Genomic DNA, 15,711 nt, shown 5'->3' with positions numbered 1-15,711 from the left:
TTCTAGTGTTGATGAGCCCAGGAGGAGGGTCCATGTTTGAATGTTTACAAACATTTCTACTGACTGCTCCTTTAAATATTAAAAATCAGGTAAATGGTGTAAAAATGTACAAAAGAAACACATCGACTCTTGATGGTTTACACGGCGTCAGCAGTTTCACAGGAAATCATTTGGTTTGCTAATATTTTAAATACTTTGAAAGCTAAGTGTTGAGAAAACGCTTTCAAAGACCTGTCACGAGGAGTTACTTCCTCCGTTTGATGGTAATATAAAGTGTCTGCATCATGGCTAACACAGGTGGGATAAGTCGGACCGCAGACCCCACAACCCGCCATTTCCACGTTGAGGAACGACTCACAGGAGAGCAGACTTCCTGCTGCAGGTTCCCTCAAATGATCCGCCACCACAGACGAGCAACGGCTTCACCGCTCCATGAATAATTCAGGAGGACTATCGCTTCACATTTTCCATCTTAACACAGAATCCTTGACAGTTAATGTTTCTCCAGCGCGGGAATAAAGCGCTAAGAAACACGTAAAGCACATTACCGTCGCGGCCGGATATTTTACCACCGCAGCGTTCAGAGGTATGTGTTTAAGCAGGATGAATACTCGTCCGCAGCACCAGGGCGCTCTCCTACTTCATGAAGCTGTCAGTTCTAATAAAGTGGAACCATGCAGCGTGGATTCATTTCATGCTACAGGTTTGACCTCTGACCTGCGTGTGGATACGTAAGAGGAACACGAGACGTGCTTTTGGACGTGGACCAGGAGGTTTGGAGGTCGAGAGTTGCATGTTCAGGCCTTTTGGGCACATTCAGAAACGATTATGGGATTTCAGTGCGTTGCTTACTCAGCTGAGGCCGCAGGTCGTGATGGAGGTGGCTGACACATGTACAGAAAGTTTCTTCACATGTATTTTCTCTGATCCAGGTCAGCGAGGGAGCTGTAGAGGTTCTAACAACAAGAGCGAGGCGGCGGCGGGGTCGGCGTGTGAAACATTCTTAATAAAACCAGATAAAACTACAAGTCTGCTGTGACTAATAAAAGGAGTCCAGAGGGCTCATTAGAGTCGAGTTAGGCGAACAGCGTCCAAGAACAATAAGAGCACAGATTGATAACGAGGCCGATCGACAGACGAGGCAGCAGAGTCGATGTCGATTCAACGGACCGCACATACAGTTCAGAACAACACACAAGGAGATTTGAAATGACTGTTTTAATATTAGAAACATGCTGATGTTCAGCTCTTTAATATGTGAACCATCTTAATATAACGTGCTAGCTAGGGATGTAAAGATGAATCCTGAGGCAGTTAAAAATTGATTCAAAGGTGTCAAGGTTCACAAAGATCAAGCCCTGAGTGTGGTAGATAAAGTAAAATATCTGGGACATATTATCAGGAATGACTTGAGTGATGATGATGACGTGCAGCGTCAGTGCTGCAAACTGTATGCTCAAGCTAATATGCGGGCGCGTAAATGTTCTCAGACAATGTTAAAACTGAGCTGTTCAGAGCTTACTGTACTCCGTTGTATACTGCCCACTTGTGGTGCAATTATAGTAATGCTAACATGAAAAAGCTGCAGGTGGCATATAATGATACATTCAGAATATGGACGAGTGCAAGCCAGATGTTTGTTTTTAATAATGTGACCACATTTCATGCTCTGCTGAGAAATGTTCTGTTCAAATTTATGTGTCAATTAAATAACAGAAAATGTCATTATAATGTCACTGACCCAGACCAGACTTAGTGACACAAGGTATTCCTCGTGTTTCTGGAAACACTGGTGTAAATGTCTCTTTGTATTTTAATCACATGTTGTGATGGTATCCCTTTGTTAATGTCCTGTATTTATATATCTGTGCTTTTTATAACGATATGTACCTATGGGTCTGAAATAAAGTATAAAGTAAAGTACATTGGTACTCTGGAAAATGAATCGCAGTGATATGTTGAGCGTCAGCAGCTGTAGAGGCAGTTGGTTGTAACAAGCAGGTGTTACCATGGCAGCTGCGGAGGCCAAACCATACTAACAAGCGGGTTAGCAGCCTCGCTCACCCAAACGAGTGCAAGAGCCAAAGAGATTACGAGGTACATTGGTGTTTTCATGAAACAATTAAAGGAATCTTTTCCATTCATCTCATATTTTGTCTTCAGTCTCATTCTGTAATTAAATCGTATCGTGAGTTGAGTGAATCGTTACAGCCCTAGTGCTAGCATGCTAATATTTGCTAGTTAGCGCTTGAAAGGGGTGTGTCCATACTTTTTAGACTGGGGCGGCCCAAACAGGATTCTGACTAAAGCAGGGGTGGCCTGGAGTGTGTGAACAAATAAAAATCAATGACTTACACTTTCTAACCTCACCCAGAGTCAGAATTTAATGCAAACTCCTGCACATTGTCGAACTTCATTGCAAGTAACCCAGAACGTCCAGATACGTGTGCATTGTGTCCGCTCCGTTACGGCTCCGTGCTCTCTCGTCTGTCAATGCCCACAGGCTCGCAGCATCGCCGCACAGCTGGAGTCGTGAGACTCGAGTTCCCACAGTGATTTCAGAATGACTCGCAACAGCATGAGATAACATGATGTATGTGGTATAAAACTTATAAACACATCAACAGAGTCTTTTATTCTGAAAATAAATCAGATGTTTTCATGTTGTTTTGGTGTCTTCCTGTCCCGCTCAATCTGCTCTGTGGTAAATAGAGAACAAAACATATGATGTATTTTTGTAGGCCAACCCGGAAGTAGCATCGCCATGGGGTCTAACGAGAATTCGCCTGTGGGATTTTTGTATTGGATTTTGGATCTTTGCAGAAAATAAGCTCTGTGGCAAACACACGTTTCTGAAGCCTCTGCATTTTGTTCAGCAGGATAATCTTCACAGATGAACACCATTTTTATGATGTTTGAAGCGTTAATGCGGCCGACTGAAGTAAAAAGCTAACGTTATGCTACAAGCTAACGACACCGCGGTCGGGGGATTTCCTGAGGTAAGATGTGACGTAAAAAAAACAACACGGAAGTAGCGGCCGAAGCAACAGAGTCCGCTACACAATGTTATAATGAGAATATTTGCCTTTATATCAATGCTATGTGTAATCCAGTGGAATGACAACATCCACAAAAGAGCGGAGAACAACATACTGACGAACAGAAAACATAATGCAGCCGTTTAATTACGTGCACAGAGATCGTAGTGGTTGTGGGCAGACACTTTATGCACCATGCAGCAGTCACTGTATATAAACGTCACTCAGGTCCCATTGGCTTGAGGTGAAATCTCCGGATAAAATACTAGGGGTCTGGCCGCCGAAACTCTGGGTAAAGTCTGCACGAAAAATGCGGCTGTTTGCGTTCACATATACCCTAAAGACCCTCCGGGTAGCCTAATCTCCAGAGTTTTTGAGGAGATTCCTGTTTGTGTGAAAAGGGTTTATGTTTGCAGGTATTTGCTCATAACTGAAAGGAGAAGATGATTTGAAGTTCTCACCTGATGATGGCGCTGAGTGGAAACAAAGTTTTTACTACTTTCATGTCTATCAGTCCCAAAAGTTTAACCCACACAAACAAATGTTCCCATGGCCCAAGAAGCTCAAAGTCCGAGGACGAGAATCCTCCTCAGACGTTTCCTTTCCATCTGTTTGTGAGTCAGACATGACGGTCAACGAAACGCCCAGAATGCAACAGCATATTTTCTGCTATGAAATCAAGAAGTAGTTGCATGAAGCGGACGCTGCTCCACCCAGCACACAGCAGCCTTCAACTCAAATCAGCCGAGACAGAGAACATAACCAGGCCGGACAACAAATCGGCCGGCTGATTGAGTCCTGGAGGTTGGCGGTAATCCGCGGTGATTTCAGGCGCTCGGCCCCGAAACATCTTTGAACGACTGAGTACTCGGGCAGCTCAATGAGAGGTAATGGGAAACATGCTGTCAAAGCACCCAGAGCCAGTGCGTGTGCTGTGTGTGTGTGTGCTGTGTGTGTGTGCTGTGTGTGTGTTTGTTTCCTGGGTCTGAAAGAATACATACAGCGCACACACACACACACACACACACACACACACACACACACACACACACACACACAGCACACACACACACACACACACACACACACACAAACACAGAGACATACACGCACACACACACAAACACAGAGACATATACACACACACACACACACACACACACACACACACGCACACACACAGACACACACACACACACACACACACACACAGACACACACAGCACACACACACACACACACACAAGCACAGAGACATACACACACACACACACACACACACACACACACACACACACACATACAGCATACACACACACACACACACACACAAACACCCACACTAACAAACACAGATAAAGACCTCCCGATTAAAAAAAATTCAGGAATGTGCTACCAGCTGATCGGTTTAGAAGCTGATTTTGAGCCGTAGTTTTACAAAATGCAGAAAGAGCTAAGATCAACAAAAATGATTGTGCCAATTTGCGGGCGCTAATCCTATCCACAAAGCAGGCACCAAGGGTGAAAAGGTAAACTGCCCTGCCAAGCAGACGGCGTCCTGCGTGCGCCTCACTCATTTGCATGCAACGATTTAAATTTGTAATTATTCAAACATTCTGTGCAAATCAGCCATATCATCCAAAAAGACCAGCGCTAAGTGGTGCTATTTAACCCCCTCGAGACCCGTGCATTAAATGGGTGCAGTTTGGCGTGCAGCAGCGTGGGGGAATGAGGAGGCGGGACAAACATGCTTCTGCACGGTACGAAGTAACAGGGCCGAGTGTGAGTTCTTAGACTGAGATAATATTATGAGACATTTTTAAATAACAGCAGCCTTTATGTACTTTACACTGAAACAAAGCAAATCCAAAACACACTAATGTTCAAAACATTCTGAAGTGTTCCAGCTGAGCTGCATGTGTCGACGCAAACAGACGATTTTTCACTCCAACTTTATCCAAAATATTTCCTTCTGGCCGCCCCTCTCCTGCATGATGTGAGACAAAGCAGGAAATATTAAGAAACAATTACAGCCTAAGAATTTTGTTGCTTCATCCACCATTTTTGCATCATTCATGCCCGACCTGTATTCCTCGTTCCAGCGGCTGTGGGTTCGAGTCCAACCTCAGCCTTTGCTAGATGTCACGAACCCCCCGTGCTCGGGTCTACCATCCCTCTGATTGGATGTTGACTCGACCACATGTATGATGGCCCTTAGTTACCCCCCACAAACGTTCAACCCCGGGGCCTTAAAACACACAATCAACATCAACAAACACACAAGACAGACGAGGGGAGCCTTCAGTGATCACTCTTTCTTTTTAAAGGACGAAGAACAAAGGGCGAGCTGTTTCAGAGGCGGAGAGAAGAGTTCACAGTCCTAACTGTGACAGAAACCACATATCCCACAAGACATTTCTTCTCTATCAAAGCGACAGGCGATAGCACAAACAGGGTTTTGGTATGTCGTCTGATCCATCATGGCTGAGCGCTCGCTGTTTCCCTAACCCTACAGCAGAGAGAGGGGTCATGGCTAATGATCACAGCTTCCACACAGACGCTCTCCTTGTGTTTGAACGAGAGAGAGAGAGGGATGAATATGATCGTCATTTACCAGCAATGAGGCCCGATTGTTCCCCGGCAGAGAGACGGCTGTGATACATCTTTGTTTGTTAGTTTGTAAGAGAGACGGGAGCAGGATTACGGTCCCGGTTTAATGAGTCGTTCCTCTGTGATGCAGCAGCGAGCGGCCTGCGTCTTTGTTGCTGGGTTATCAGACTGCTCTGCTGGCATTTCACAGACAAGCATCATTAACTTAGTTTGGAGACTTGACTTCTCAGCTATTTCCTTTTGTAGGACCAGCGTGCCCTGCAGGCAGCGCCTACTGAACCCTCTGATTCCACTGTAAAAGGTGCAGCCCACTTCCACTGCTCAGTCGCTCTTTGAACCAGTTGTAGTCCTGTATATGAAAATATCATTAAACACAGCTGTTGAACATGTTGGAAAGTGCTGCATATAAATAAAAAGATAATTTTGTACAGTCACACATTGTAGCCTCTACGCATTTTTGGACCAAACAGGTCTGGGAACTTTTTGAAGAGGAACATTCCACTCAGGAGTTCCCTGAGAACTTCACACCATAGGGACTTTTTTTTTTTTTTCAGATTTATTTTTGGGCTTTTTGTGCCTTTAACTGAGAGAGAGGGGAATGACATGCGGGAAAGGAGCCACAGGCAGGATTTGAACCTGGGCCGCCCGCTTGGAAGACTACAGCCTCCACACATAAGGCACTCACACCGCCATGCTGCGAGGAGAGTCACTCTGAAGCAGGAGCTGAAAAGGTTCCTCTGCACGGGGTTCTAGGAACTAAAAAAGTTAAAGGTTCCTGCGGAGCGAAATTAACAAAAAAAGGTGGGAGGGTTCCAACTGCGGTCCAAAAAGCGTTTAATGAGACGGATTGTTCTGGAACCATTTAAATGACAAATCATCAGAACCAACATCTTAAGCCTCTGCAGGAGTATCGTCCAATGTTTCACTTAGACCAACAAAGAAGGCAGCACGGTACTTCCCCTTAACCACTAAAATAATTGCTGATATCGTGCGATATGTTTTGTTCTGAAGCGAGACTGATGTGGACACCATTTCTTTAAAGGAAACGATTTGGGGAGGCGTAATGGGGGGTACGAAGTGACCCCCCCCCACTCTGTCCCGTCCTCAGAGGCGTTACAGAGGAGAGGCGCGATCAGCTGAGCCAGCAGGGGAGAACAGCGCTGTGTGTGTGTGTGTGTGTGTGTGTGTGTGTGTGTGTGTGTGTGTGTGTGTGTGTGTGTGTGTGTGTGTGTGTGTGTGTGTGTGTGTCTGACTGTGTGTGTATGTGGAGCTCCCCCTGTCACGTGCTTCTGCAAACTCAATGTGACCTCACAGACTGGGACGCCACTATCACGCCAAAAAGTCATCCTCATCTTTTACAGTGTATCTCCTTCCAATGCGACTTTTCTATGAAGTCTGACGAACCAGAGAGAGCACAGTTCGTCCCAATCTGCTAACATTTCTCTGAAGCACGTCGTAACTCGCTGCACACGTCTGAAACAACGAGTGACAGCAGCTGCTTCAATTTCAGCTTCCTCTCAGCGTGATCTAACACCCTGTATCTGTGGAGGCTTTTTCTTTTTTCACACTCTCTGCTGATGGAGGAGACGGCGTGGATTATCTCCATCACAGAGGCGCCATGCAAGATGAAGTGTTACGAAGTCCATCCTATCCAAGCATTTCATCTTTATTTTTTTCATTTTTATAGACAGGACCGACAGTGGATAGAGACAGAAATCAAGGAGAGAGAGAGAGAGAGGAATGGCGTGCAGGACAGGAGCCACAGGTCGGATTTAAACACAGGAAGTCACATACAGACCCATTCTAAAAAGTCTGTTTTTACAGCAGAGATTAACATGTTACAGCCTGGTTCAAAAAAACAAATAGGTGTGATTAGCTCATGTCTCGATCGACACACACTGTATGGGGGGGTGAATGTTTTGATGACTCATCAGTTTTGATTTGATGAAGGATAAGAGTTATTCACAATAAGGCGTGTAGCTGACCTGATTGACAGGTGTGTGCGGTGTAACAGTTTGTCAGGAGGTTTAAAACCCGCCTCAGCTCCAGCTCTCAGCCTGTTTCTAGAACAAGCACACGTAAGGTAGAGACAGAACCAAGGTTCAAGTCCCGGTGCAGACAAGTCTGGAAATTGGTCTGGAAGCTGGAGAGGTGCCAGGTCACTTCCTGAGCACTGCAGAGGTTCCCTTAAACAACGCACCGTATAGACACACACATGTCATTAAGTATATCTTATTTCCAATATGTCGACCACCATTGATGGGCTTCAAAAGTCTGCTTCAGAAACCACTGACACTACATCCATATTTCTACAGTCTATGGTTTGGATGCATGGCTTCCGTCTTCCATATTTCTTTTAAAGAGGGTAAATCCTTTAGCAGTTTGATCTCATGTCAGATTTGGTTCAATGCCAAGACAAATGAATGCATCTGTGACCAACATGTCATTTCCGATAAAATCAGCAATTTGAGCGAGCTAACGACAAGCTGTCCCTCCTGCACACCATCTTAGACCTAGAGTGGAACACAAACATGGTCCCAACATTTTCTGTCCAGTGTGGTTGTTGGAGTAAGACTTCAGATTTTATTGGAGCGGACTTTCCTGGCTGACCCTGCAGAGGTTACGTTTTTCTCATACCCAGCTCGGAGTCCACGCGGTGAACTTGTTTTACTTGGGAAAAGGGCAAAGTGAAAGCCTCACATGTGTTTCATAAGTTTGTGTCTCACATGGCCTCATTTTGGAGGTGTGATGTTAAATACAGTGTAAGGACACAAACAGTAAAGGAAGTGACCAAATGTAAACACATTGAACTTTAACTCCCACTGGAGAAACATTTCAGACAGCTGAGATACAACAGTTCTTTAATCACGTCCAATCAGTGGTCAGCACATGTCGCGCAGCGCAGAGAACAACGCTTAAGTCTGAGGTTACGCCAAGTCGCTCTCTCTCGCTTATGTTCAGACACTCACAGGAATCCTCACGGCGCACACAGGAGGCGGGGTCACTCCCAGTATTTGCCAGGAATCCAAACGTATCCATACCCCTTTATTCCTCTGTGATCTTATTATGCACTCAAACTGTTGGATGGATTCCTCTCCTTGTACGGGGTCAGCGTACGGCTCTGTTCTTTGTTAATCTAAACGCTGCAGCCGTATCATCGATGTAGAGACGCAGGCTGTTAGCTCTCAGGTCACAAGTATAATTTCCCAGACTGGATAAGAGAGACACTCGTCTAGTCCCTCATCAATAATAGTCTAAAGCCCAATCTGCCTCAGCAGAGCCGGTCAGTGGGGTGTGACGTAAAGAGCAGCCTCCAGGGCTTCAGGTTCAACAATCACTGAATGCATCAAACTGAAACTTCCCCTGGTGAGTTTACGTCTGTGTGAAGGCCGCCGAGCAGGAATTGTTAGTTTTATAGTTGGAAAAAATATTGACTGCATAGAATCATTTAAACGGTGAGTATTCAGTCTTTTTCAGCTACTGGCGTCAAAGGAAGAATGTTTGACTTTTTGATCCAGTAGATGTCGCCCTTCAGCACCAGCATGAAACCAAAACGAACTTCCTGTTTGGCCACACCTCCTCCATACTGAAGCCTCCGCTCTCCTCCAGAGATACATCTCCAACCCTCTGCCGCTCACATTCACATGAAGGAGGTCAATTAGAATGCACCATACTTAAGCACCAGCTGCAATCACCTGTGTCCTGCATTGTTTTGTTAGCATGCTAATGTTAGCGTTCTTTAGTTAGCTCGTAGTTTCACATTGCATGTAATTTGACTCAGAATGATCATGATCTAAAAACTCTTACTAACATCCAAATAATCAGTGAGTATGTTCTTCTCTCTAGTCCTTGACTAAAACAGCTTTTATACACAAGGGGATGAGCCGGCCGTCCCGTCTATGTAAACACGGTTCTGACAACAACACAGCCAGCGGGACTCGACTGTAGCCTAGTGGCCCAGGCGGACAGTCCATGTACGGATGCTAAAGTCCTCCAGGTGGGCAGTCCTGGTTTGATTCATTGATAAATGTGCTAGTTGTTTGACGGTCCTATTTTTAACTCTAATAAAACCTGTTCTGTCTCTCATTTTCGATTGTCTGTGCACTTTCTCATCAATCAAGAAGCTTTGAAATGAAAACAGCTGCTGAGATTTCTGACAGTAACACGAGTTAAACCTGGAGCAGAACAATGAGATACAGCTCAGACTTCACAACAATCCAGCCCTGAGTATAGATTCTACATCTTTATATCTCACAGAGGTTAACATGCAAGAGATTCAGTCACTCAGTCTTTGTGCAGTGCAAGTGGCTGATTCTTTGCACAAAGCATGCTGGGATATCAGACACTACACAGCATGCTACCACCTGCAGACCCATGTTGCAAACGTGTCACCTTTCAGCGAAATTCTCAGTTTTGGATCCCAAATAGGTCATTTGTGTGATTCATTTAGATCTGTAATAAAAACATTTGGGGGGGGGGGGGGGGGGGGGGGGGTACATCTAATTTACATACCGTTATTTTTCCTTGAAAACACTGTGGAAAGATCGAAGTCTGGCTAGCAAGCCAGCCTTTCTGTTAAACATCCTGTCTGATCTTATTTACTGTTTGTTAGCTATAGGTAAAGATGTTGAGAGGAATGTGTGCTAGCTAAAGGTAACTTCATACAGATTTCTGGTTCATTATTATCTCAGGCAACATTAAAGTGACAGCTGATCAACATGTGTAATAAGAGAGGGAATATAAACTTAATGAAAATCAGCAGGAGCAAAACATCAGGTTAATATATTGATAATGTTACATATTTAATGATAGAAGATATTTGACAATATTTTCATCCTTGATGACTGTATTATGTTCTGTCAGACTCTGACCTGAGAGCTACTTGCATAGTGACTGCCCTTCACATCACCTGTTAGTAGAACATGGTAAGCCCTGTTCTGCAAATTCATCCCATTTATAAAAAGGGACTGAAGGTTGGGAGAATGGGTTTTTCATGTTTCACTGAAGCTTTATTAAAAAGATAGAACAGAACATATATATAGACAAGCAATTGTGTTTTTCTTCTTGTTTGCACTGCTTCTTTAGTCGGTCTGATTGCTAAAATCGTCTGTAAATTAATATTTTAAAGCTGATATTTAAAAGAAATCTTCCCGGGGGAGCATGCCCCCAGACCACCCTAGGAGGTTTGGATCCATGTCACCTTTTTCATCCCTGATGAGTTTGCACCCCTGGACCCAGACGTGCAAACACAGAGGCGCTGCTCGTCAGCAGGCAGCTGCTTGGGGCCCCAGGCCAGTAGGGGGCCCCTTGAAGGCTGACAGATTGTGCAAAGTTTGCAATGACAGTAGGAAACCTTCCTCAGGGGGCCCCATCTGACAGCACTCACTCTCGTTGTGCTGCTAAGCGTTGTGCTAAGCATGAATTCTTCCTTTGTCGATGAAAGAATGAACAAGAGGAGGAGTGATCCCCGAGTGGAGCAGATACTGACGCTTGATTAGTTTCAGATTATTTGTAACATAATGATGAACGCTGGGTGGAGGGGCCCCTGTTAATTTTTTTCAGAGGGCCCCGACCGACTCGAGAATCGTTTCTGTGTACACAAAACAACAGCTATGAAGACAAAGAGACAACTGACTGGCTGGCCATGCACAACAACAAATACCAACAAATAAAGCAAAACAAATCAACAGATCTCAGCTTCATTTGAACAGTTCTTTTCTTTTTCTATCGATTAACCCGTCTCTCTCACTTCAGCATTAAGCCAAATGACGAGTGAAACTTTCTCCAAACAGACTCTGACAATAAAGTTGTTTTGGCTTCATCACAGCAATGCAGACGGACCTCCTTACATGGCACTCCACTAATTCTAGCTATAAATAAGACTTCCATTTTCCCCCTGCATCAATCATGAGAACATTTCTCATGGCCAACATGGAGGACAGTTTTATATTACAGAAATAAAACTGACAATAAGTCAAATACATCAAGCGTCGGCCATGTTGGCTTCACATGATTGATGGAACTAAAGACCGCTGTCATCAGAAACATTTGTTCACCACATGATTCAGAAATGCACTCAGACACGTAGAGGGTCCCAGAAAGAAGGATATTTAGGAGTTTATTAATTAGCATGTGGTGTACAAACAAGTCAAAGTGCTCTCTGTCTCTCCCTCTCTCTCCTTCTCTCCCTCTATTTCTCTCCCTCTCTCTCTCTTTCTCTCTCCCTCTCTCTCTCTCCCCCTCTCTCGCTCTCTCTCCCCCGCCCCCCCTCTCTCTCTCGCTCTTTGGGTGGGAAAGAACGATGAAACGCTCCAGTGAAAAAGAGGCGAGCCGTGACTCCCTCCTGTGGCGAGACAGGTCGAGTCACTTAACAGCCGGAGAGGGATGTCACACAGGTCAGAGGTTGTGGAGCGACCTTGGGTGGCATAGTTTAGATTTCCCCTCAGGGAGTCACGAGGAGACTCAGAATAGATGTGGACCTGGAAACACGCCCGCTGATCCCTCAGTACCCCCCTCTGCGAGTCCGCTCACCGCTCCCCTGAGAAACATCAGGGAGCAAGCTGGTGAGAGATGCTCATGATGAGCGCACAGATTTAGAGGAATACACGGACGGTGGCCCAGAGGGGTTTTTATACGAACATGTGTTCATGGGAGACTGTTAATGTCCATACTGATCAAACTCTCCAGACTCAAATCAGGTCAGAGTTCGGGTTCTGATCAGACGACGATCACTACCACCTGACCAGGATGGAAACATCAGAGTGGAAGAAAGAAGCATGCCTTTCTAAATCATCCATCAAATATGTTAGGGAGAATCACAACAGTAAAGTGTTCATAGTGGAGGACAGTTACTCAGAGTTCTGTACTTATGTAACATTTAAACTAAGCCCCTCCTCCTGGGCTCATCGCCCCCAGAAGCTCACGCCCACTGCAGGATGTAGTGTGTACATTTACTGTTTGTAACTACACTGCAAGCTAACGCACGCTAGAACAAACTAACCACCGGTGTTTGTCACCTGGCTGTCCAACAGGAAGCAGACCAACTCCACGTCCATGGGTAAAAGACAACACAAGGTTCACCCTCGTTTTAGAACGAGCTTTATGACCTGTTCTCTTTATTCCTGCGTGATCTTGTGGTTCTCCTGGGATGTCATAGTTCGCCTCTGATCTTGTAGTTATCTTGTGATCTTGTAGTTCTCATGCGATCTTGTAGTTCTCCTGTGATCTTGTAGTTCTCTCCTGTGATCTTGAAGTTCTCCTGTGATCTTGTAGTTCTCTCCTGTGATCTTGAAGTTCTCTTGTGATCTTGTAGTTCTCCCGTGATCTTGTAGTTCTCCTCTGATCTTGTAGTTCTCCTGTGATCTTGTAGTTCTCCTGTGATCTTAAAGTTCTCCTGTGATCTTGTAGTTCTCCTCTGATCTTGTAGTTCTCCTGTGATCTTGTAGTTCTCTCCTGTGATCTTAAAGTTCTCCTGTGATCTTGTAGTTCTCTCCTGTGATCTTGTAGTTCTCCTCTGATCTTGTAGTTCTCCTGTGATCTTGTAGTTCTCTCCTGTGATCTTGTAGTTCTCTCCTGTGATCTTGTAGTTCTCTTGTCATCTTGTAGTTCTCCTGTCATCTTGTAGTTCTCCTGTGATCTTGTAGTTCTCTTCTGATCTTGTAGTTCTCCTGTGATCTTGTAGTTCTCCTGTGATCTTGTAGTTCTCCCGTGATCTTGTAGTTCTCCTGTCATCTTGTGGTTCTCATGTGATCCTGTAGTTCTCTTGTGATCTAGTAGTTCTTGTGATGTTGTAGTTCTCCTGTGATGTCATAGTTCGCCTCTGATCTTGTAGTTCTCCTGTGATCTTAAAGTTCTCCTTTGATCTTGTAGTTCTCTCCTGTGATCTTGTAGTTCTCTTGTCATCTTGTAGTTCTCCTGTCATCTTGTAGTTCTCTTCTGATCTTGTAGTTCTCCTGAGATCTCGTAGTTCTCCTGTGATCTTGTAGTTCTCCCGTGATCTTGTAGTTCTCCTGTCATCTTGTAGTTCTCCTGTGATCTTGTAGTTCTCTTCTGATCTTGTAGTTCTCCTGTGATCTCGTAGTTCTCCTCTGATCTTGTAGTTTTCCTGTGATCTCGTAGTTCTCCTCTGATCTTGTAGTTCTCCTGTGATCTCGTAGTTCTCCTCTGATCTTGTAGTTTTCCTGTGATCTTGTAGTTCTCCTGAGATCTTGTGAACCTGTGAGTCCGGCTGCTCATGGTTCAGGGTGATCTTTTTGGTTATGGCTGTCCGTCTTTCTTTCTGTTTATTCATTCACCTAATCACAGCCAATCCAAATCATCTATTTTGCATTGTACATTTATTTACTCTAATGTGCATTACCAACAAAATCAACTGCTCATATTAAGCTACAAATCGAAATCTGCATGTGTATTCATCTCATAGTCGTTTCAGTGTGTACATCTTTTTTGTGAACGTGTACATGCATGTGTGTAGATGTGAGGTCTTTCAACAACGCTGGTTTACAACAAAGTCCTTTTGGAGATGTAAACAGAACAACTCTGAGACAATCAGATGATTGCAGGCGGGGTGAGGTGGTTCTAAAGGGGATTTCAGGAGGCCACAGGGGGGCAATAAAGTCAAATAAAGACTGCTGGTACTTTCCCCAACCTTTCAGTCCTTGTTGGACCTGGTCTGGATGCTCTGATAGCCACAGAGTAGATCAGAACAGAGACGGCATAAACACGGACCAGGTTAGGTCTGAGGGTGTAAATCTGGGACTAGGCTGCAGTGTAGGGGTTAGTCAGCATTCCTTGGTGGAGATGTTCCAACTGTTCAAACTGCAGTTCCTCGAGGTTCCGCTTGAGGCTGGCTGCAGAAGCGCTGGAAGTGCCATAAGCCCACAGCCAAAAAAGCCTGTTTTTACCACAGGAATTAACATGTTTACAGCCTGGTTCAAAAAATGAAATACCTCTGATAAGTTGATGGTCTCATGTGCTCCCACCGTGGGGGGGGGGGGCATCTGTCTGTCAGTTCAGGAGCAGGTCAGGAGGCTAACAGCTTGGTCCGTCTGATTTCTCGCCTTCTTTACTTCGTTTGGAGAGTTTGTTTAACACATATCTGACAACATGGCTTGCAGTGCGGTTAACAGACCATCCAAGAAGTTGATGCTTCAGTTTTTTACGGTAAGTGATATAGTAGTTATATTTACTGCATACTCGTGTGGGTATTTTTATTTACGGATCTAGCTTGTTTAGCCTTAGCTTGTAAACCAGTCGGCTAACTGTACTCAGTGTAGCCCATTATTTACGGACAATGGTTTAGCCGATCAAGACTCCCATTCATGCCAAAGAAGCTAATGGCAACTTAGCTAGCCAGGACTATTTAACTGGGGGAAAATTTTATTCTGAAGTTAGTTCTTCATCGTTACAGATGCTCTTACACAGAATATAGCAGTAGAAATATAAAATATATAAATAACATATGGAATGGAAATAAGATATAAAGCAATAAGTACAAAAAATAGTTTTAGGAATACAGCCAGGTACCGAGCTCATGTTTAAAGAAAAATTAGCTACTGTATGTTGGGTACTGAAGCACAGAGAGTTGGAACCTGTTAAGGGATAGGGTTAGGGTTAGATGAAGTACTATCCACAATAAACTGCTCAATTTTTCCTCCAAAATCTGAGACAATTTGATGTGGAATATCATTGTGCAAGTGATTGAGAGAGCTTTAAATAGCATGATTACAATAAGGTTTATCTTCTTAACTTTGAATAGATGTTGATTACCTGAATACTGTACCTTTGTTGTCTGGGTAGTACACTGCTGAATTTATAAATGCACTCTTACACACAGATGAATACAGAAAATGCACAAAAAGTGATTTAATGGATAACTGCTATTTTCTCTCTTTCTTTGCCACCCTGAAGACCCCGCACTAAAAGTCCATGTTCTCCTGGATCCATGTCATATGCTCGAGCTTCTTCAGAATGACTTTTCAACAGTAGAAGTTCTGGTGAGAGAAGATGGCCAGCAGATAAGACGGCAGTACATGAAGGAGCTCCATAAGTTTCAGGAGGAGGA

This window comes from Labrus bergylta, chromosome 1 (genome assembly GCF_963930695.1).
Source record: "Labrus bergylta chromosome 1, fLabBer1.1, whole genome shotgun sequence".
NCBI lineage: Eukaryota > Metazoa > Chordata > Actinopteri > Labriformes > Labridae > Labrus > Labrus bergylta.
The sequence above is the reverse complement of the archived record's forward strand: the minus strand, read 5'-3'. Positions refer to the sequence as shown.